Source organism: Alosa sapidissima, chromosome 3, assembly GCF_018492685.1.
Source record: "Alosa sapidissima isolate fAloSap1 chromosome 3, fAloSap1.pri, whole genome shotgun sequence".
NCBI classification, from domain to species: Eukaryota; Metazoa; Chordata; class Actinopteri; order Clupeiformes; family Clupeidae; genus Alosa; species Alosa sapidissima.
Window position 1 is genome coordinate 36,101,741 of NC_055959.1, and position 24,184 is coordinate 36,125,924.

At 42.0% G+C, this 24,184-nt stretch overlaps 1 pseudogene; it reads right to left on the reverse strand.

Annotated features, from left to right (window-relative positions):
- Positions 1–275: 275 nt before the first annotated feature.
- Positions 276–22,849, reverse strand: LOC121706198 (annotated as a pseudogene).
- Between the last annotated feature and the right edge of the window lie 1,335 nt (positions 22,850–24,184).

Here is a 24,184-nt window from a genome sequence, read left to right on the forward strand (position 1 = left end):
ATGTTCTGTATATGTTTATCTTTATTTTTTTAATGTATGTTGTATGTCATGTCTGTGTCTTCTGAATGGACCTTGAGTCTGGCAATAAAAGTTGATGATGATGATTATAAGGTGTTAGATGCAGTTACTGCTGATTACCACTGGGTGGCTACGTCACTCCGACTCTAAAGTTCAGTGTTTTCTGTGTCAATACATTGGTGATGTATAGTGAGTACAGTAGAACAAATCAAGTTAGTTAATGTTTTCATTTTATTATCATTTGATACTGGCAGGAACAGAGGACTGTAGAAGCAATGTGGTTGCTTTTCTGAAATCTGCGTTCTAAAGTCTCTGTTCTTCCTAAAAATACAGGACTTTTTACATCCGTAGTCAAGTCTTATATAATAAGATAATTTGGTTGTGTTTGCAAATGTATATCTACAGGTCACAATTTATTAGGTACAAAACAGTGAACAGAATCTCAGAAATACAGCTACAGTTCCAATCAATTTGCAACTTTAGAACTTTAGCATGTGACATTTCATAAATACCCCACTAGAAGGGGTACTAGAAGGGGTACTAGAAGGGGTACTAGAAGGCTCTATTGCTTTGCCCCCACTTTCATTTCACTCTTCATCCAGTTCAGGTTTGTCGATTGGGGCTCACTTCTCTTCATGGGTTGTTGAGGAGGACGAACTGACCACCTTTCCATCAACTATTTCTTCTGTAACAATAACAACCTTACGTGCGGCGCTTGAAGAGGAAGACGTAGAGGCAGACGTAGAACTGTGAAAAGAAAACAAAAAAAACGTTTCAAACGAAGGAAGGGTTTAGAAAGGATGGAATGTGTTAAAAAGAATGGCTGCATCACCCCAATTTGTGATGTGATGTCAGTTTTGTTTGTCATGACGGGTTGTTGAAATCGGAAGTGTATTGGAGGGTGCAGGGACCGAGTGGGCCACTAAGGCCCTAATGTCCACGAAGTAGTCAGGTATTTTTAATGTCTTTTAAATTAATTTATTTTATCCCTTTTGTCCTCTTTTTAAACTCTGTTTTCATCACTGAAAAGTGTTAAGTGTTAAAAAAAAAAAACTCTGGCCAAAGTGGTGATTTTTGAAAACTCTGTTCCAGTGTTTGTTTGCGTGTGGACAGGGGAAAAGGCGGAGGATGGCAGGGCTGTTGCCGGGAGGGTGACCCAACTAGGCCTGACTCCTATTTTAGGGGGGAGATCCGGGGGTGCTTAAGACATGTCGCGGTCGCTTATCTAAAACTGTGTCTGTGCCCATCTCATCATACGCTATGCATCTCATAACTTATGCATGTCGGGTCACCAGATGTTACCGCGTTGTTACCTGGGCTGTGGGGAGGGCCGTGGATAGTGACAGCGAGTGGCTGCGCTGCGCTGCGCTGCACAGTCCAGGCTGTTGGAGGCCACAGCAAAAAACCTATATAAACAGCAACATTATGCCCCTTTTAAGATCACAGTGATCAGCCTGGCCTGAAAACATTACGACCAGAAATTCTCCCGATCCTCCCAATTACCACTCTGCTACTGGGTGGGAGAAAAGGCACTGGGCCCAGTCTCATAGAAGGTGCCTTTTAGTGGATCTGTTTTCCTGTGTGTCTTTCCAGGGATGCAAACAGAGGTATGGTCAAAAAGGAGTGAGATTATCGAAGCCCACGCCCCCACAGGAAATATCATATAATTACATTTTGCCACCACCTCTGCAGGGGCGGCACAGGCCACCCTTGAGATTCGATTGGCCACCCTCAAATCTTAGTCTACAATTGGCCATTAACATTCCACCATATCTGTTATCACCGGCCATTGCAGAAAACGGCATCATGCCAAAAGGGGCAGAAATGTCAAAAGGGGCAGAAATCCCCTTAACCTCCAGGAACTTAAACGGTCCTCACCGACAGAAACCTCCTTCTCCATGGGCTTGTGGAACTGTCAATCCGCAGTCAACAAAACCGACTTCATAGCTGGCTATGCCAACCACCTTTCATTGGAACTCCTTGCTCTCACTGAGACTTGGATCAAACCAGACACTACCACCCCGGCTGCACTCTCCACTAACCTTACACTATCCCACACCCCTCGCCTATCTGGACGAGGAGGCGGGACGGGCCTGCTGATCTCCAACAAATGGAAATTCACCCCGCTACTGCCTTCAAATAAATATGTCTCATTCGAATTCCATGCCATCACAGTGATCGCCCCAGCAAAACTCTACGTGCTGGTCATCTACCGCCCTCCAGGCCAACTAGGCGACTTTATTGACGAACTTGACACTCTGCTATCCTCCATCCCTGAGCATGACTGTCCGCTTCTTGTTCTCGGTGATATGAACATCCACTTAGATGCCCCAGGCTCAGCGGACTTTTCTGGTCCACTCCTTTGACCTCGAACTGGTTCAAAGCCCACCGACTCACAAAGCTGCCAAAGAGCTTGACTTGATCTTCACTCGGAACTGCAGCACAGACACCCTCATGGTGACGCCTCTCCATCTTTCTGACCACTTCTTCATCCAGTTCAACGTCAGATTGTCAGAACAGCCTCCGGCTCCTCAGCCGATGGTCACGTTCCGCCGCAACATCCGGAACCTGTCTCCAACGCACTTCTCCTCTGTGGTTGCCTCCGGTCTACCTCCACTCAACACCTTCTCCTCTCTGGAGGTTAATGAAGCCACTGACTCACTCTGCTCCACACTGACCTCGTGTCTAGACGAGCTGTGCCCTCTTACCACAAGGCCAGCTCGATCCAAACATTCTCATCCATGGCTAAATGATACCCTCCGATCGCAGCGCACCAAACTCAGAGCCGCGGAGAGGAAATGGCACAAATCCAAACTAGCTGACGACCTCAAAAACTACCAGACACTCCTGACCTCCTTCTCAGCCAGCATCACTGCTGCTAAGACTGCTTTCTACCATGACAAAATCAACAGCGCTACAGACACTCAAAAACTTTTCTCAACCTTCAAATCGCTACTCAACCCTCAGCTGCCTCCTCCTCCATCCAGCCTTACTGCAGATACCCTCGCCTCATTTTTTACAAACAAAGTGGCGGCAATCAGCAGTCAATTCTCTACATGCCCACTCAACGCATCTGACTCAGATACCGCACTCCTACAACCTCTAGGGACTGCTGGAACATCTTTTTCAGCATTCACGCCTCTCTCCGAGAGTGAAGTGTCCAGACTCCTGACATGCAGCCGTCCTACCACATGCTCGCTGGACCCTATACCTACGAGCCTACTTCAGTCCATCAGCCCGACCATCGCTCCAGCTATCACACATGTGATAAATGCCTCGCTAACCTCCGGCACATTTCCAACAGCGTTCAAAATGGCCCGGGTAACACCGTTACTTAAGAAAGCTTCTCTCAACCCTGCTCAAGTCGAGAACTACCGCCCTGTCTCACTACTGCCTTTCCTATCCAAAGGCATTGAACGAGCAGTCTCCAAACAGGTCTCTGACTTCCTTTCACAGAACAACCTTCTGGATCCAAATCAGTCTGGGTTCAAAAGCGGCCACTCTACCGAAACGGCTCTGCTGTCTGTAACAGAAGCCTTAAAAGAAGCCAGGGCGACCGCTCGGTCATCAGTACTCATTCTGCTTGACTTATCGGCTGCCTTTGACACGGTTAATCACCGTATCCTTCTCTCTATACTCGCTGACATGGGAATCTCCGGTTCTGCTCTCTCCTGGTTTGAATCCTACCTCACAGGACGCTCGTTTAACGTATCATGGCTTGGTCAGCTATCCGCACCTCACCATCTCACCACAGGGGTCCCCCAGGGCTCAGTGCTGGGCCCCCTCCTCTTTGCTATCTACACCACCTCCTTGGGACAGATTATCCGTTCGCACGGCTTCTCATACCACTGCTATGCAGACGACACACAGCTCTATCTGTCCTTTCCACCTGACGACCCCCTGGTTTCAGCACGGATCTCGGATTGCCTTTCAGACATAGCTACATGGATGAAGGCACACCACCTCCAGCTGAACCTCTGAAAGACTGAACTGCTGGTCATCCCAGCTAAACCTACCATACACCACGACATCAACATCAAATTTGACTCCCTGTCTGTTTCACCGACCAGGACTGCAAGAAATCTAGGAGTTGTTCTTGACAACCAACTAAACTTCTCAGATCATGTTGCCTCAGTCGCCCGGTCATGCCGTTTTGCACTCTACAACATACGGAAAATCAGGACTTACTTGACCCAAGATGCTACCCAACTTCTGGTTCAGGCAATAGTCATCTCACGACTCGACTACTGCAATGCCCTCCTGACAGGTCTCCCAGCCTGCGCAGTGAAACCACTTCAGATGATCCAGAACGCGGCGGCGCGCCTGGTCTACAACCAACCCAAAAGGGCACATGTTACCCCGCTGCTCATCCAGCTACACTGGCTACCTATGGCGGCCCGCATCAAATTCAAGTCTCTAACGCTTGCCTACAAAGTAGTCTCCGGTTCTGCTCCCACCTACTTGAATGCCCTCATACAGACTTACACTACCTCCAGACCGCTGCGCTCCTCTGACGAACGACGTCTAGCTCTACCACCGGTACGCTCAAGCCAATCCAAACTTTTCTCATCTGTTGTTCCTCGTTGGTGGAACACACTGCCAGTTCCTACAAGGGCAGGGACATCCTTTTCCACTTTCAAAAAACTCCTGAAGACCCAGCTCTTTAGAGAACATCTACTCTCATAGCAACACTTACAACAAGTCTTACTGATCCTAGCACTCACCAGCCGTTTTAAACTGACAAGTAACTGTTAAAAACAGCACTCACCGACGCACTTATTCTTACTGTACTCTAATGTTTTTTTAAACTGTCCTAAAATTGTGAGAATTGTTCTAAAACTTACTGTTTACCATGTTGTTAGTCGCTTTGGTTAAAAAGCGTCAGCCAAATGTAATGTAATGTAATGTAATGTAATGTAATGTAACATGGTCTAAGGCAGGACCTTTCTTGATGCACTTGCAGCAGTTTGAAGTATCAGACGTCAGAAATGTAAGTGGCAAACACGCTTGCCTTTATTGGCCTACAGGCTACTGCTTGTGCTAACACGCAAAGATATCTATTTACCTATTGCATCTGCCAGTGCCTATTTATCTAATCACACACTTAAGTCGCCGACATTTGATAGGTCATTAAGTGTTAACTGTAGGCTAGGCCTATACTTTTGTAAAAGTGTTTAATGGTAATAATGTCCTAATGTAATGTTAAGAAAACTTTTCATTTATGGTTCATCAAGCTCAGGCCTACTCACTAAACACTCGTCGCATCTAGGCTACAGGTAGCGATATTCTGATGACATGTATGACCATTCAACCAGTCAAGCATTTGTTGTAAAATATTGAAATTATTGGAAGTTTACATAGCTTAGGCTAAACTGTATGCTTATTTCGTCCCCAATACCTGTTTTATTCGTCCCGATCAGGAGGGATAAATGAAACATTGTGCACGTTCCACTTTTGCTTATAATAATTAAATAATTCCTGAACGCAGGGCTGGACTGGCCATCTGGCATACTTTTTCCTTTTTTTTTTATTGGCCGAGCCAGTCTTTCTAAAGTTCATTTTCCATAGTAGTGCGTGACAACAAAATCATATGCCTGCGTTCTGTTCCCAGAGCTTTCTCTGTCTATGATCTGCAGCGTTCTCAAATACGCTGCAGATCATAGACTTGTCGAGAGCGCTGCAGATCATAGACATCTCTGTCTATGATCTGCAGCGCTCTCGACAAGTAGATTGCTGGTCTACGGAGCCATGAATTTAAATTACGCCCCACTTCTGTCTGTTAATTTGCGGCACAATTGAATGATATTAGCCTATAGAACCGCGGACCGAAAGGTTTCCCCGATCAGGAAATACTCCTTAATTTGCAACTTTTTGTATGCCTAACAGAGGTAGCCTAAATATCGTGCCTATGGCGATGTCCGCTTAAAAGAAAAAAAAAAAACATTTATTCCACTTGTCTCTCTGGATTGAACGCAGAATGTGGGCTGTTGCGCAAATAGATGAATGAGGGAGGGAGATTCCGTTAACAAAAACCTAAAGTTTTGATAACATTTTCTCCATTATTATCGTAAAATATGTCTCCATGCAGGGCAGGGCTGGTTCTAACCTAGGCTAGGCTACTTTATTTGGGTGGGCTGGTAGAAATTTTGGGTGGGCAACATAGCAAAGCTGTCAAATTGGATAAAAACTAACATAAACACAAAACAATAAGTACTAGCTTGAGTTACTGCAGCCAACAGCCAGGGATAGGCATGTCTGATGTATTTAAAATACAAATTTGTATTTTATTTAGTTGAAAAAAAATGGCATCGTATTTTGTATCAAAATACTTTATAGGTTTGTAGTTTAAAAATACTGCCAAATACTTTTGGTAAAACCAATAACCTACTTTTGGTGATGTGATTATAAAAGTAAAAAAAACAATGAATGCAGCACTGGTGCTGACTTGTAATTTGCCCACAGTTGTTGTGATCAGAATATTGAGATTCAGGCAGATAAGTAACATGTAGGTTGCTCACACACTCATCCCAACCTCAAGTTTCTCGAGAACTTTAGTCATCCAATTCGAACACATGGAACCGGTTATGTGGTTGCCCTGCAACAAGTTGCCCCACGTGAAAATGTAATTAATAATTTGCCCACACTTGTTGTGATCATAATATTGAGATTTAGGAAGATGAAATTGCTCACATACACAATACACTCCTTCATACCACCCTCAAGTTTCTTGAGAACTTAAACAAATAGACAAAAAAGCAGGTCAAATTATTTTAACAGCTACAAAAATAGATGCACATAGATAGAAGTTATTGTGGGGGGAAAATGTATTGGATGAGTATATTTGTATATCTTCATTTAATAGAATAGAATAAAAAGGATTATATTTTAATGTCCCCATGATGGAATTTGTTTTAGCACAGCATAGCCCAGGGACAGACAACTTAGATAATTAACTTTAATATGTTTGTATTATTTTATTCAAATACAAAGACATTTTATGTGAGAGTAAGGTATTTGTGTTTTTTTTTTTTCTTTCAATTTATGAGTATGGTGTTTGTGTCTGGTTTCCCTAATGTATTTGTGCTAATTTCACATCTTGAGCCTGTTTCTGTTTATCTGGTTGTTTTGCCTCATGCCACCCTTGAATTAATCAGTGCCTCACCAGTGCCATCCTTGTTAAAAATGTCTAGAATCGCCACTGCACCTCTGCCATCCAGGGCTCACCCTATTCACACAAAAATGTTCTTTATATGAAAATACACTGTCCCAGTTCCTTCCCTTATTCTGTCTGCTGGGGCCTGACTTTGGCTGGTAGCTGGCTTGTCTTGACAGAGGAGCTGGGCCACACTGGGTAGATATGATGGTAGCCACTCTCTCTGTGTGTATAGCACTCTGGCAGTGATTCAACAGAGCATGCACTCCCTTGTTAGCATAATTAATCTCTTTCATGCAGAAAGTACATTTGGCATGTCCCTTTTTTTAAATGTTTTTTTTTTAAAAAGTCTGACATTTTTAATTTGTGTTTGGCTGTCTTGACCTCAATCTCCGTTTCAACCTGTAACCAAGACCAGTTCCAATTTGTTTTACAACCCTCATCCACTTTCTTAACTGTTAGTGCCTCACTCTCATCAAATTCTCTCATTCTGTAAATGAAAAGTTGCATATATTAGCCATAGTATTACCCTAGACCTGACAGTATCATAACAGAGTGCAAAATAGTTCACTTCACTTTGCCCCCTTTCTCAATGCGCCACAAAATAACGTTATTCTGCACGAAAATGTACAGTTAAAATGTATCAACAGTAGTGCGGTCTGTCTGTTAGGATAAGCCCACACATCAGTTTCTCGCCCTTATGCGGTAGGTGTCATTGAAAATAAGTCAGTTCGTCACTTGTCACTTCGGGTTGCATTTACGAAAAAGCCTAGACCAGCGGCTCATTAGGCTACTAGACGTCAACAAGCGGCTAGCCTAAACAAGTACGTTACCATTAGGCTACACGTTGGAAAGGGGGTAGAGTTGGATATAACGTTAGGCTGCTACTAAAATATTACAGGACAAAATACTGCTAGTCTGTCCGGAACTGAACTAAACTGACTGACGCAACAAACAAGGTTAAAAAAAAATCCAACTGTATTTTTGCTAGTCATGTAAAATGTAGCGCTAGTGTGCTACTTAAGCAATATAGCACGAGTGAGAGTGGGGTTGGTCATGGATATTCCCACGGGTGTTGTTCGGCCGTAGCCACAAGGCTGGAGGCCGAGTGGCGCAGGCAACAACAGCCGTGGGAATATCCATGACCAATCCCATGATCACGAGTGCTATATGCTTTTATACAACAATTCTACAACAAACTAAATAATCTGAAAACACCCCATTATTGTTTAAAAATGTTAATTTCGACATCGTTCTTACGCATCAAAAAATAGTTCCCTTTTCAATAGACAGCATCTTGGTTGCTAGGTAACCAACATTCCAGATCCCTCGTTACGAGTCTTGGTGTTTTTTTTCTTTTTGAAAGAAATGTTGAAAGTCGGGCTGAAATCACATTCATATCTAGGTTTGCTGAATGCATGTTACAAGGACAATGGGCCATGTCATGTAAGGGACATGGTACTGCAAAAAAACGGAAACATTGTCTACATTGCAGAACCACTCAACTTTATTAATTTATGGTGAATAAATGTTATATTACTGTGCACAGCCTGACGTGACGATGCTAGCACGTTAGCAGCGGTTAGCTAATTATGCTAACGTTAGTCTCCTCCCAAGTGACAATCATATTATACACAATGCTGGCAATGCTAAGAACAATTAGCATCCTCGTTTATCTTACTTACATTGAGTTGACTGTGTGGCTTAATCCACAGATGTGGTGAAGCACTGTTTCGTTATGGTTTGCTAAGGAGTAACCCATTGCTTGAAATCGTGGAGAGCTGGGATGAGAACATTGTGTCAAATCTTCGCATTGTATCGCGGAGTGATTTTTATTAGATGTAACGTTAAATCCTTGCAGTGAGTGCAGTGAAGTGCAGCCTTGTAGCAGTAGGATAATGGTGCGCAGCAAATGGGATTTTTACGTGCGCAGCTTTTTGATTTAGTGTTGTCTTACACTTCCTATGTTTCATGGACTGTAACGGTAGGCTATGTGTTTATGTAGTCATTTTAATACAGAATTAACTTTGATGAAATTATAATCAGACACTTCAACCCCCCCCCCCAAAGAAAAACTCGTCGGATCTGCACGATTCACACAAGTCCCCCAGACAGCCGTGAAAAAGGCGGCATCCGTCAAAAGGCGCGCTGTTTGCATCCCTGCTTTCAGAATACAAAATACAATATTTTGACCAATGGTATTTCAGGATTTCCCTTGTGGGATTTCTGCTGTTCTAGTGACACTGTTTTTACCCAGTGCTACACACAAATGTTTAGACATGCAGAAACATTTTACTGGAATTCATGGCTATGTTTTATTGCCAGTTACAATCACAATTGCCAGGCTGTTGATTAGTCCAAAGCAGGAGAAGACAATAAGCCCTACCGTCAACAAATATGTTCTGAATGCCTTTTTAAAAATCCGATGGGGCAGCCCACCTTACCGTGATCACAAAATTTATACTTTACCCACCTCTTATTTTACCACTACACCCCTGGTCCAAAGACTTCTGTCACGCAAACAACAGTTACCCAGACAGCAACTCAGACTTGCTGATTTGGATGGGGCTGAAGCAACATGATCTGACTCAGATGGAAAGCACCCATGCTACTTAAAGGCCATAACCATACCAGTCACAATCATAGAGCTTTGTAACTAGAACATCAAACAACTAATTTGTGGATTTGTCAGCTTGACTTTGTTGACGAAAGCAGCAATTCCCGCTGACACTGCTGAGCCCTTGCACAAAACACCCAACCCCAAGTTGCTCCAGGGAAACTGGACCCTGCATTTGATATCTGTAAGACCCTTACATTAGCCTATTACATGAATAAGTAAACAAGTATGTAAATGGATAGATAGATAGATAGATAGAAACTCATTGTTTATGCATGTTGGTGGTGTTCATATCATTGACTGATGGTGGTGGTGGTGATCATGTTGCATCATCCTTACATGAAATCTCCTTCAAGAAGCCTCCTGTACTCGGCAATCTCCATCTCTAGCCTGGTCTTGGTGTCCAGCAACCGCTGATAGTCGCTCCTCTGGCGCTCCAGGTCCGCCCTGAGCTGGGACAGCTGGTCCTCCAGCCCCAGCACCTTCCCCTGGAACCCCCCCAGCATGGAGGTGTATCGGGACTGCACTTCCAGCAGTGTATTCTCCATACTGAGTTTCTGGGGGCAAGGAAAGATAAGAGGAAAGAATGGATGGATGAATAGATAGATAGATAGATAGATAGATAGATAGATAAATAGATAGATACAAAGAAAAATAGATAGACAGAAGGACAGACAGACGGACATTGTTTGATGGATGGGTAGACACATGGAGAGACAGACTGCAGACTTTGGGCTAAAATAACACTGATGTCTGATGTGTGATGTGTGAGACGAGCCTGTAAGTTATGTGTGAGACTAGGCTGTGGACTTACCATGCTCATCTGTGCCTGAAGCTCAATTTCAAGGCTCTGAAACGTACGTCGAGCCTCTGTAATCTCTGACTTTGTTATCTGGAGGGTTTCTGTTTTGACGGCAACTTCCTTGTTAAGTGATTCAGCCTGGAAGCAGAAAGATGTTCAGGAATTTAAAGTGTGTAAAAAGGAGGAAGTAAAGTTACCTTCAATATGTTCTCTCCCAATACAACAACTCTGCTAAACAACTACTGAAAACCTTGCCTATAGACCCTTTCAACAATAAAAACATAAACAATGCTTGAACGTTCTATTTGGTTCCCAATCTACTTCCTCTGCATTAAGATAACATATGGAATGTTAAAACGGAAGCCTTGTGGGGCCAACTATGATGCTGATAATGGAACTTTCTTGAAAGGGTCCTTCCAGAGCCATATAAAGTTAGAGTTGCGACAACTCCATTGAAGCTAATGTTCCATTTTTTTCCAACAATGGCCGCTCATGGAAGCCTCAAAGAGTTCCCGGATGTTAACAATTAATAATAGCAGCAGTGCAGTTACAGCAGTATAGACTGTTTGTAGCCAACTTTTCAGACTCAGATTTACATTATTGGCTCATCCGAATAATAATAATAACAGTAATAGTAGTAAAGTAATAGGATTAATAATAGCCTAACCTAATTATAATAATAAACTATTTATGTATCGCCTATGACAGCTTTTCTGCTGCTCAGTTTGTATCAGTTCCTTATCAAATAAATTAAAAGAGGCTAAAAGCCCAATAAATGTGCTACACATAATAGCCTAATATAGCCTAAGATAAACCTGCCTATCCCCTTTCAATTAGGCAGCATTCTGTCATTAAGTGTAATTTGCCCAGAAAGTTTCAAACCAAGCTTGCGCTGATGATGCATGATCACTGATCAAATTGCTATTTTCTGACACAATGCACAACCATTCCCAGGTGCTCACCTGTCTGAATCTTAGCTCTTTAGCCTAGCATCTTAATGCTGTTCACAGCACGATGAATGACAACGATGACAAAATGCTGTTAATGTTTATGAGTTCATAGCCTGGTTATTTATCGAAGGACTTACATGTCACGTTTTATATTTTATTATGATCACTCGCATTGGGTTTACTGAATAGGTAATGCTACTGTTAACTTAGCATGCCCACCATTACACTGGAGATGTTAAAAAAAAAAAACAATTTTTACATAAAACTACTTCACGTAATTAGCTCATTAGCTCAGATCAGTGACTAGAGGAAACGCGGGGGAGAAAACTCAAACAAGTTAATGTTAGACTAGCTGTACCGGTTCTCGTTGCAAAATCAAAATTTCACTGGAGCTCCATTCGCCTTTTGTAGGCTACACGCAGTCTCAAAAACACTGTTTACAGCTTTTCGAGTCACTGTATTTTATAGCGATAGGCCTAATTTAGATACACTTATGGGATGGGTGCAATTGCGTTTTCTAAAGAATCCCGTCTTGATTTTGTACAGAAATTAATATTAAGTGACATACGTTAAAAGGCGGAAAAAAAGGTCACCTTATATAGCAGGCTAAGATATAGGTCTGGAATTTAATTTAATATTGTTGTAATGGTAGGATAACTACATAGTTTACACAATAATTGCACTAAATAGTGTTTATTACACGGCTCTTCATAGTGCTGCAGAATGCTCCATTCACTTGAATGGGCCTTCCCAACGTTCGGCGGTCTGCTAATTCTGAATAACAGACCGTTGCTAAGTATAACAGACCGCTGTCAAGGAAAATGGGTTTTGTGCTTCTAAGTCAATTCTTTCAAATCACTATAAGGATTGGAACTTCATTCAAAAGTGAAAACAGACGGTTGATCAGCTGTGTTCTAAAGAATGTTTGATTCAAGTTCAGCGTGTGTTGTTGCGAACTATTTGTTTCTCAGCAAAAGCCATGATGAAACGGTAACAAATAGGCTATAGCCTAGGCTATGCAGGCTAAAGATAGCCTGGCGGCCATCCTATATCATTGAAATGTATAGTCTGGCATCGAACCATTCACCTCGCTTAATCCAAGGGGCGGGCAGAGAATTGTCTTTCAAACTGCCTAGGCATGCAATAGGCCAGCGCTACGACCATATCCGTATCCGGTCGGCAAAACGGCAAATACATCCTTCTTCGAAAGGAATGACTTAAGTGCATTGTGTTGCTCAACTTTCAAAGAAAGTCCAACTTCTCCAAAGTTGACGCCAACGCCGATTCAAACAACCGCTCTTCGTTTGCCATAGCCACCTTCCTTGTTGTTCACCGTCGCAGGACTGTCGTTATCCTGTTAAGCCCGCCTTAAGACTCTCTAACAAAATAGAGCGCTGTGATTGAATAACATCCACGGTGTTAGCCAATAGAAATCCCTATGGTTTGATACTAGACGTACAGGCTGAGCAAATTAATTTGCCGCCGCTAGGGTGCGTCTAGATTTCTAGGCTAGGCTAAAGAGTCATATCGTAGGGAGTTTATTGTGTCGTTTTGGTAAGTAGCCGTGCAATAAGTGGGATAATGTATAGAACGCCGGTCATTGTCGGGAGATAGGTCCCTTCAGGGCGAACAAGACGGGGTCCGGTTCGCCCTGAAGGGACCTATCTCCCGACAATGACCGGCGTTCTATATATTATCCCTTACATATCAATGCATTTATTGACTGTCAATTACCCAAAATCGTGGCTCGGTCTATCATTGAACAGTAGCCCATTTAATGCATTCTAATCCATTGTCAATCACTTCCGGGAACTATTTGAAGTTTACATGAACCACGTGACCTTAGCGAATTTTGAACACCCATTGTCGCAGCTCTACCTTTATATGGCTCTGGGTCCTTCAAAGTTATAGGAGCATTTACCATGACGTCACAATAACAATATACATTCTTCCGGGTGGCAAAAGCTGAAGCATTCTCCATTGGCACTACTAGTAAACAAACCCTTCCATGTCATTTGACCAGGGCAGAGCGATCAAGAAAACAGAGTAAATGGCTTGAATGAATGATTTTCGTCTTGCGGGGTGCTACGGGACTTCTCATTCATATTCATACGGTTATGGGAAGTCTCATTAATATGCAATGAGTCATACGTGTCTCTAGCCATGCTGCGTCCACTCTACCCCGTAGTTTGAACGAAGTGAAGTGTCAGTCGAAATCAAAGGCGAATGATGAAAATACTACGTGAGGTAAATTGCTTGGGGAACCCACCGTCGGCCGTAGCCTAGGCCTAATACATTTCAACAGGTAAGTTAATTCAGACATATGAGAGACTGGCCGGTTGCACAAAACACCTTGTTCAGGTTCCCAAAATCTGATTTAAGGCCCCCTTAAAATAAAATCGGCTGCACAAACACATTTAAGTATTCTACTTCGGTTTCCTTATCATTTTCCCTCAAGTATTTAAGGTTTTCTCCTTTTCTTATCTTATAAGAAATTCCGTTGCACAAACGACCTTAGCAGCCTAAATAACCACATGAGGTTCGGTTCGCAAGGCAAAACGTAAAAAAAAAAAAAGTTTATTTTGGTGCCCTAATGACAGTCAGGATAATATCTAACTAGCTAGTATTGTTCAATTCATGTCTATATATGGCTTTACTGATGAATGGATAAATGTCACCGAAAATTATTAAGGTAAGATAAGATCACAAGCTTGGGTTGCAAACAACGGCATAACTTTAGCAAGCTAGTTACAACTATATGTCCGTTGAACGTAGCCTACCAGTTGAGTTATTCATTACTAACATTAGCTATTGATAGGCCTACAATAGGTGCATTAATAACTATAGATAACATCGTGAAATTAATTGTCACTGCCGTGTTTGGCTGTCATCCGTCAAACTTGTCAAAGTTAGTTATAGGCCTACTCAGATTTGTAATGCGTCATTCACTATCTGATTTTATCAACAATATGTTCACACAGCTTGCTATTATTTTGGACAGTCCCGTATAGATCAACATCTGCATCCTCAGAAAAGCAAGCACAAATTAGCAAACAAACAATCTCCGTGGTTGATACTAAAGGGACAAAACTTTTAAGGTGCTTTGTGCAAACGGCCCTAAGGAGATAGCAATAACGTTAAACGAAATGCATAGTAGCCTAGGCTAGCCTACTATAGCCTAATGTGTTAATGAACCTCTAGGCTATGTAGCCTGTACATCTAGTATCAAACCATAGGGATTTCTATTGGCTGACGCCGTGGACTTCATCCAATCACAGCGCTCTATTTTGTTAGAGAGTCTTAAGGCGGGCTTAACAGGATAACGACAGTCCTGTGACGGTGAACAACAAGGAAGGTGGCTATGGCTAATGAAGAGCGGTTGTTTGAATCGGCGTTGGCGTCAACTTTGGAGGAGTTGGACTTGTGCTTTTCTTTGAAAGTTGAGCAACACAATGCACTTAAGTAATTCCTTTCGAAGAAAGATGTATTTGCCGTTTTGCCGACCGGATACGGATATGGTCGTAGCGCTGGCCTACTGCATGCCTAGGCAGTTTGAAAGACAATTCTCTCCCCGCCCCTTGGATTAAGCGAGGTAAATGGTTCGATTCCAGACTATACATTTCAAGGATGGCCCGCCAGGCTAGTATTTCCCTGCTATCTAAATAAAAAGGCTATGATCGGGTTTTTGTTGCTCGGATCGGATACAGATGTAAGAAGTGGCTACTCCGCCACCAGGCAGTCTTGCCATCTCCTCTGCAGCTTTACTTTTGACTACGTCCACTAGCTTTAAAACTTCACCCACAGGTTCCGCTGGATAATTTTTTTTTCTTTCTGAAGGACATCGATAAAAACCCTACACTTTTTGCTGTATATCTGGCGGCACAACCCCAAACACAACACGTTTTCGTTATTGTTTCAACTTTGATCAACAACAATGTTTTAACTATGTAAGGTCAGTGGAAGCCGCTTGCGTTCTGCCACCCGGAAGGATCTTGGAGCCTATTGTTTACATGCCTGAAATGCCATATTCTGAGATGAAATGCCTGAAATGCCATATTCTGAGAACCTCTTTATTGTTGTCATGAACATATTATGGAGAACCTACTGTATAGACATATATTGTTGTCTATAGGCCCTCCACAGTGTCTCTTTCACTCTGATGTTATTTTCAATTTTAGGTAACCGTTTAATAATGGTATTTATCGTTCCAATTAATCTTTCTTTGAATATTATTACCTATTTTCCGGACTATAAGTCGCTCCGGAGTATAAGTCGCATATTAGTCAAAAAATGAATAGTCAATAGTCATGAACAGGAAAAAAACATATATAAGTCGCATTTATTTAGAAATGTATTTCACAAAATCCAAAAACAGAGACTATGTAACTGGACTATTTAGGCCAAAAAGATTAATGTTAATGAAGACGAAGAAGGAGTGAAGGCAGCCAAGGGCCGGATAGGCCTAATTGTAAAGCAAAAGATTCACTGAAAGAAAATGCCATGTGGTACACCAAAATTTAGCTAAAATGTGGAGAATACAATGCAGTCAAGCATTTTGGGCGATGTGGAGTCAAAAGCTGGCAGCAGATTAAATGCTCAGAGAGAGAAAAAGATGGTTTTAAAAAGACGTGACGAAGCAAGCCAGGCATAGATCTATAGGCCCGAAGTTAATTGTAAAGCAATTTACAAAAGATTCACTGAACGAAAATGCTGATATGGTACATGAAAATTTAGCTATAAATGTGGAGAATGCAATGCAATCAAGCATTTTGGGCAATGTGGAGTGACAAGCCGGCAGCAGATTAAATGCCCACGAGAGAGAAAAAGATGCGTTTTAAAAAGACTGCACAGACCGGTTTTAATAGGACGTGCAGACCAAAGCTGCAGCAAGCAGGTGATACTTAGAAATGTATTTAACAAAATCCAAGACCAAGAACAGACAGATGTAACTGGACATAGAGGCCAAAAATATTGAGAATTCTACAGGGAATGTTAATGAAGACGAAGGAGTGAATAGTAAGCCGAAGGCTGCTGACAAGTGCCCGCACTAATTGTGAAGCAATTTACAAAAGATTCACTGAACAAAAATGCTGATGTGGTACATGAAAATTTAGCTAAAAATGTGGAGAATGCAATGCAATCAAGCATTTTGGACAATATATTGGCACAAACTGGTAGCAGAACAATTGTTCGGCTGGCCACCTTAGAGAGCGCGAGAAAAAAAGATGCGCATTTAAAACCAGGGCCTAAATTTCAGCGCAGGATTGCGGGTATTGCGCATAGGTTAAGTATTGAGCATAATAATAAAAGTCCCACAACTCTATCATAATGAGAGAAATTCCCGCACATGTTACAGTGCTCTCTGATAACATTAATCTAATAATGGAGCGGCCTGAATGCGGGACTATTGACTGGACAGACCAACTCTGACTTCAATTGAACCCGTGGCAGAGACACACACGCGCGCGTGGACCACTTTGCGGGTGTCTCTCTCTCTTCCTCTCTCGTCGCTGAAGTCAAATTACAGCCTAGGAGGTGCTTCTACATCAATCGCGATCGACAGGAAAGGAAACCAAACCTTTAGCGATCAGGAACCGTCAGGAATTTTGTAAACACAGAAGCATGACAGCCTATAACGCGAGAGAACATGGATGTGTTCTCTATTTGGGGAACGTTATAATCGATTGCGGACGTGAACAGACAGATACAGACACGGAGCACAGTAGGCCTACTTTCACTTTCTAGTGTGCATATTCAGTACGTGAAAGATAATTAGTAGCAAAACAGCGATCAAATATTAGCCTACGTGGCAGTGAGTTTTGTTTTCAAATGTTTTCATGCATGTCTAGATAACGGGTGAGGAATGTTTAGGAGACAGACCATCGTAAATCTTCAAATTATCGCTGGGGTCTTTTTATTAGGCTGCGCAAAGCACAGCACCTTCATTTGGGGCATGGCTTACTGTTTGATTATATTGCTAAATATCGGGACTGATGACCACTGAAATCTGCGGGGTATTTGATTGTTCACTATTAAGTTTCATGTAAGGGTGTTGGGATTTCCATCCGCTTATTGCGAGATAAGGCATCGGCTTTCATTTATTCATGTAACGTGTGTTGTGCTGAAATGGAAACCTTATTCAGCCTAAATTTACCCTAGTTATTTTTTAATCATGCATGATTTACTTTTTTATAAAATTCATAGGCTGATTCCTGGCAGCAACAATTGTGTTTAAATGTAGGTTACTGCTTCAGCCTCTGGCAAGCTCAGAAGGGGGCGGCATGCAACTGATAGCTTGAGAGCAACGTGTTGGAGAAGTGTAAGACAATGACTTTTCATTGGCAACAATATTAAACCAACCAACAATATAAAATATTAAGAAGAGCTCTTTTATGAGTTAAATTGAAACAAAATTATTACTGGCCTTTATTTGTCCGAATCTGAGGCCCAAACAGAATAATTTGAGGATTTAGGTATGCACGTGTGTTTCAGGCATAGTGCAACCACTAATCTCTGACTGAAAGTGCACAGAACTTGTGCATTTGAGAGCGCTCTCTCGCGGCTAGACAGTAATGTTTCATGTAGGGTTCATGTCAGTTAATATGAATTAACATTTAAAAACATGTTCAATTATATAATTTTTTCATATATAAGTCGCACCTGACTATAAGTCGCAGGGCCAGCCAAACTATGAAAAAAAGTGTGACTTAAAGTCCGGAAAATACGGTAAAAGTCCATAGGCTTGGAAAGTCACCTGCCACACAGTGATCCCCAGATCCTTAGTCAGACTTTAGGAATCAGTGTCTCCCCTGTATAATAAGCTAGGCCTAGGAGTTGATCAAATGGATTTTCATATCAAACACTATTAACCGCCTTTTCCAAGTACTGTATGTACAGTAGGCTTAATTACTGAAACACTGTGAAATAGAATACCAGAGACACTAAGAAAATATCTAAGCCTACACTGCAAAAAATGAATTCTAACCAAGTGTTATTGATCTTATATTAAGATTAAAAAATCTATTTGGTATTGTTTTTAGTATGAAAAGACTTACCTAGCGCCCTCTCAAAAGATCATTTTGACTTAATTTAAGAAGACTTTAACTTATTTTAAGGAGTTGAGACAAATTTGCTCAACGCACTGGCAGACAAATTTGCTTAACACACTGGCAGACAAATTTGCTTGTTTTCAAGATGAGATGTCTTAAAATAAGTCAAATTTCTTTTAAATTAAGTCAAATGATTTCACAAAAAAGCGCTAGGTAAGTCTCTTTATACTGAAAACAATACCAACTAGTTTTTTTTTTATCTTGATATAAGATTAATAACACTTGGTTAGATTTTGTTAGATAAGCAGTTTTTGCAGTGTAGTGTCATGCAGTTCATAGCACCACACATAGGTTAGGCTATTACAGGCATTAAAGCAATACATTTTCTGTGCCTGAAGTTAGGCTATCAGACATTTTTGAAGATTTAATATTATATAGGCTAATTGCCTACTTTCACATCTCACTTTTTAACAGATAGCCTTGATACCAAATGTGCTTTTGTGCTACCTGCTATACATTTTTAAACTGTTTTCAGTGCCTGTTAAAAACAACACAAGTTGTGCTATTTTCAACACATTCGCTTTAAGAGTGTAACACACTATGGAGAACCTATTCACAACAAGTGTGCCTCAGGAATTGAGATCTACAATCAAGTCAACCACCTGCAAACACACATCCCATCATGATATAACCTTTAAGAGGTTTTCCTTGTCAACATTTTACCTTGCTCTGATACCAGGACTCAAGCTCTTTCTTGTTCTTGGAGGCGACGGTCTCGTAATGTCTACGGATTTCGGCCATGGTTTTGGACAGGTCCTCCTGTGGTGTTGCGTCGACCTCCACATGGACCTGGCCACTCATCTGGGCACGGATGTCTATAACGTCCTGGTGGGAGAAAAGTACAACCTCAACATCATTCAGATTAATATACATACATTTCATGCCAGTGTACTGACTTCGAAAACAAATTATGCTGTAAGAAATATATAGAGGAAAAACTGACAAAAGATAAAGATACAGAAACAGGTACCGGCATTCACATCACATGATGTTTAAAAGAACCAGGTGTTCACATCATATGATATTGATGAGGGGCCAGGTATTCACATCATATGATATTGATCATGGACCAGGTATTCACATCATATGATATTGATCATGGACCAGGTATTCATATCATATGATATTGATCATGGACCAGGTATTCACATCATATGATACTGATCAGGGGCCAGCCCGGCCGGGTATTCAGATCATATTATGTGAATGTGAGAGGTCTAATTCAGATGAGAGGCCAAGTGCTGCTGTTTGTGTCTCCACTCATGTGGTTGATGCTGCAGTCTTCTCTTTACATGTATAAAGATCTACAACTTTGTAATGATTTACAACTGCGTTCCACTCGGTTAACCCAAAGTCCTTTTAGGCAAGTCCTTCTACTCGGCGGCCATATTGCAACGCTTTTTGGGCACTTATCGGGCATCTATTTTGGCAGAAATGCGTGTGCGCAAGGCTTCACGACACCAATCTTGCTCCAGCGCCGAGATCACAACACACGATTGGCACGATGTCTTCACAACACACCACATGATTGGCTCAATGTATTCACAATGTCAACATTTTGCCGCGGAAGGGGTGGAATATGTGTAGACAACTGCCATATTGGCGTTACAAACTAACCCCATGCATTTCTATGGAGGATTTTTTGAGTGCTGTGTCTCCCAAGGGGGCAGGCGAATGTTCGGAGAGCGTAGACACTATGGCGGATCTGAGGCTAAATAGTAGACCAGTTCCACCTAGCCATTCCATTGAACCCTATTCAATTTGGCGCCACTTTGACATCAAATAACGTTACAGCTGAAACGTTTTAAGCCTTTATATGAACTTTTTCTATTTTCGGAGTAATACAACATTGTGTGATTGGCGTCATAACCTCGTAACTGACTTACCGGCTGAGTAATTTTCCGAAATCAATGCTAACGTGACGTAATTTACGTAATGAGCATGCGACCAGAGCGGGTGAAAGCGTCGCACAGGAGCAAAATAACCGCATTCTCTGGATAAGGACGAAAGCATCGGACCACAACATTTCAGCAAATGGATTGACAGTAGGCTATGAATGTGGTGAGTGCTGTTTATATGAAATCACATTTATCTATGAACAACTAGGACATTTAAGAAAAGTAAATGTAGATGTGGTGGTAACGAAGTAAGGGGCTACATTAACCTAATCTCTCGGTGCAGCAATCACAAGAGTTACACGAGTCAGACTACAGTACGTGCCTATGTTACATCTACGTCCCCTGAGCCTGCGCAGAAAGCCTCGTCGACCAATAGAAAACGGATGAAATTTGCTTCACCCGTCTCGACTGACGTCTACGTGATTACTCTGTCCATATCTTTTACTGTCTATGGTGTCTCCTCATTAGAAAGTCTCTGGTTAACCCCAGGCAGCCATTTTGGACCCTACCTCCTCATGATTCCTCTTAACTGTGATCAGCTCATTCTGGAGTGTCTCGATCTCCATTTCCAGGTCAGCTCAGGTCAACGTTAGGGTGTCCATCAGCTTCCTCAGCCCAGTGATGTCTGCTTCCACAGACTGCCTCAGGATCACTTCATTCTCATACCTGTGAGATCACAGAAGGGAATCTGAGTGCGAGAATGGCAGCAGATTTATGCATCACTATTTATGTGTGTCACTTATCAGCTCCTGACATTTTCACATAGTTGCTCATTATATTGTTAGTCATGCCTTACATTCCATTCACCTATTTACCTTATCCAACCATTTGTAAGTGGTCCGATTGATTTAACAATCAACTTGAGTCATATTGAGTCAAACAGTCTACAAATGAACTACATTCAAGTATGCAATACTTTATTCAACTTAATTTATCCTTACTTGATTTTGAAATCATCCAGGGCAAGTTTGGCATTATCAATGCTGAGGAGGATTGTTCCATTGACATGGGTGGCATCACGAATCTGAACCCAGAGATGGAGAGCTCTTACAACATAGTCTCAACCAGATCACATTAATCACTTATTTCACATTTTTTGAGGCTCTTTTGTTCTTGTTGGCCTACTCTGCTGACAATGTGCTGTGCATTACATCATCCTTAGGGGGGGGGGGGGGGGGGGGGGGGATGTAATCTGACGCCACCTCTCACATTGTACTGAATAAGAGCACAACTGGGATTACTTGGATATGATTTCAAGGGCCTTAAGCATTGTAGAACAACACCTATTGATGTGGCGAATCTCATAGGAGAAGCCTGGAAATAAAGAAGTGCTATCCCAAAAATCTCAAGAAGATCAAAAGAGGGAGGTGCAATAGAAGGGAACTTTAGACAAAACATAATGCCTGCCCTGAATGAATCTGTGGTCGAGCAGTTGAATAACCAAGATGGATATTGGCAAAGGAAAAATATAACACAATGTGGATGCACACTGGAGGAACTATTCGATACGGTTGGTGGGAACAGAGGACTATGTCCTGAAAGTAATTCATTCTTTTTATGTTTTTTGCATATACAGTAAGCTCTGACTTTTTCCATCTAGGCTCTGTTCAAATCTTCAAATCTACTTGCTTAACTTGAGTGTGTTTAACCAAGCTAAAAGCAAACCATGCAGAAAGCTAACCATTGCAAAAACCTCCCCAGACTGTACCTCTACCTGTAATTTATGGTTATATTTTCCGGTATGACAATGGCATTATTTCAGCATTTTGTCTTTGATCGTCTCACATTTTCATTCATATATTTAGTTTATACATGTCTTTGAATAAAGCAGGTGTTGTACCGTATGTCTCTGTGTGTGTGTAAGTGTGTGTGTGTGTGTGTGTGTGTGTGTGTTTGCGAGTGTGCATACTCTTGGGCTCACCTTGGCCTTCAGGTCACTAATTTGGGCAAATTGAGCTTTGTAATCGTGTGTGATGGGCAAGGCCTTGTTGTCCAGAAAATGCTTGATCTTCTCCTCCAGCTTAGTGTTGGCCTTCTCCAGGGAGCGCACCATGTCCAGGTAGGAGGCCAGGCGGTCGTTAAGGTTCTGCATGGTGCCCTTCTCGTCAGCGGTCACGTCAAGAGCGTCCGACAGACTGAAGCCACGGCCGGCTGAAAGCCCCATTGAGGCAGTAGAGATGCGTACCCTAGTCCCACCGGCACCCCCATACACACTACCGGCCCTGATGCCGGAGGCGTGTCTGCTCTTCAGAGATCCAGCTGAGGAGGCTAGGAAGCTGCGGCTGGAAAAGGAATTTGCCATTGTTGTTGTGGAGCCTCTTTGGGCTGGTGCTATCCTGCTGGTCTGGGAATAAGTGCTGAGTGAAACCCCGCAAAAATACTTGGTGCTTTTATGCAGAAAATGAGGGAGGGGAGAGCAAGTGCTAAAGGGTAATTGCTACCCTGGATTAGTGTTGAGGCATCATCACACACACACACACACACACACACACAGCCTCTCCTTTCTCCCTCGAGCGAATATTTCAGTAGAATGAAACCTGTCGCGACACACATTGTGTGACCCAGCTGAGTATCTCGGGTCAGGTAAATAATGCGAGGAATCTCCAGTCACACAGATCCCTAAGACTGGGCCCCTTCAGGCACAGATGTGTCCCAGACAGGCTATGAGGGAATGAAACAATAATGACTGATCGACCAAAAGTGTACTGAGGGGATAAAATGTAGACAGGATAGTTTTCAGAGAGGTCCTCCGGGAGGCAGCCATGCAAACAAAGGGGCCCTAAGCTTCAGACTTCCCCTTCCAGAACAATACCTGGTCAGTTGCAGTGCAGATATTGATCTAGGAACGTACATATGTCTGTTTACTGTGACATTATTGTTTAGATGTTAGCTTAACGGGTTAATATACATGTGTGACAGTAAGGATGCTCTCACATCCTTTGCTTAAACCAGCGTGTTGTTAGTCAGACAGAGTGAAAGGGCCAAAAATCAGACAATGTTATTTTTCTCAATGCATTCAATGTCAGAAATCAGTAGTTACAGTAGCTCCAGGACCGTATTACATCTTGTGTTTAATGTTAGCTTAAATGTTATGCTATTGTTGTAGCTGTAGCTCTGTAGCTTAAATGTTGACAGATACAGTGCTAAATCCTAGGTAATAATCTCCTCTGCACTCTTGCTTCAATTTTATTCTACTGCTGTAGCTGTAGCTCTGTATCTTAAACGTTATTGTTGCTTAAATGTATTGACAGACACAGTGGTAAGTCCTAGATATAATCTCCTCTGCACTGTAGCTTAAATGTTATTCTATTGCTGTAGCTATAGCTGTGTTGCTCAACTGTTGTAAGTTGCTTGGATAAACTCATCTGCCAAATGAATAAATGTAAATGTTTAATGACTGTATGGGTAACTTATAAGGTATTAATAATTCAATGTGTTGCAAAATCATTAAAACATGTCTTTCTTAAATGATAATGGTCAAGCTCATATTAGTTTCAACATGAACAGATGAGCTTTTGCCATCAGGGTTTGTATTGTTAAATTTCTGTCTCTATCTTTCTATTTAGTTCTTTCCTTGTTACATTATGCTCGTTTCTGCCGCAAAATATTCAACCAGTTCGTTACCCAACTGATTAGG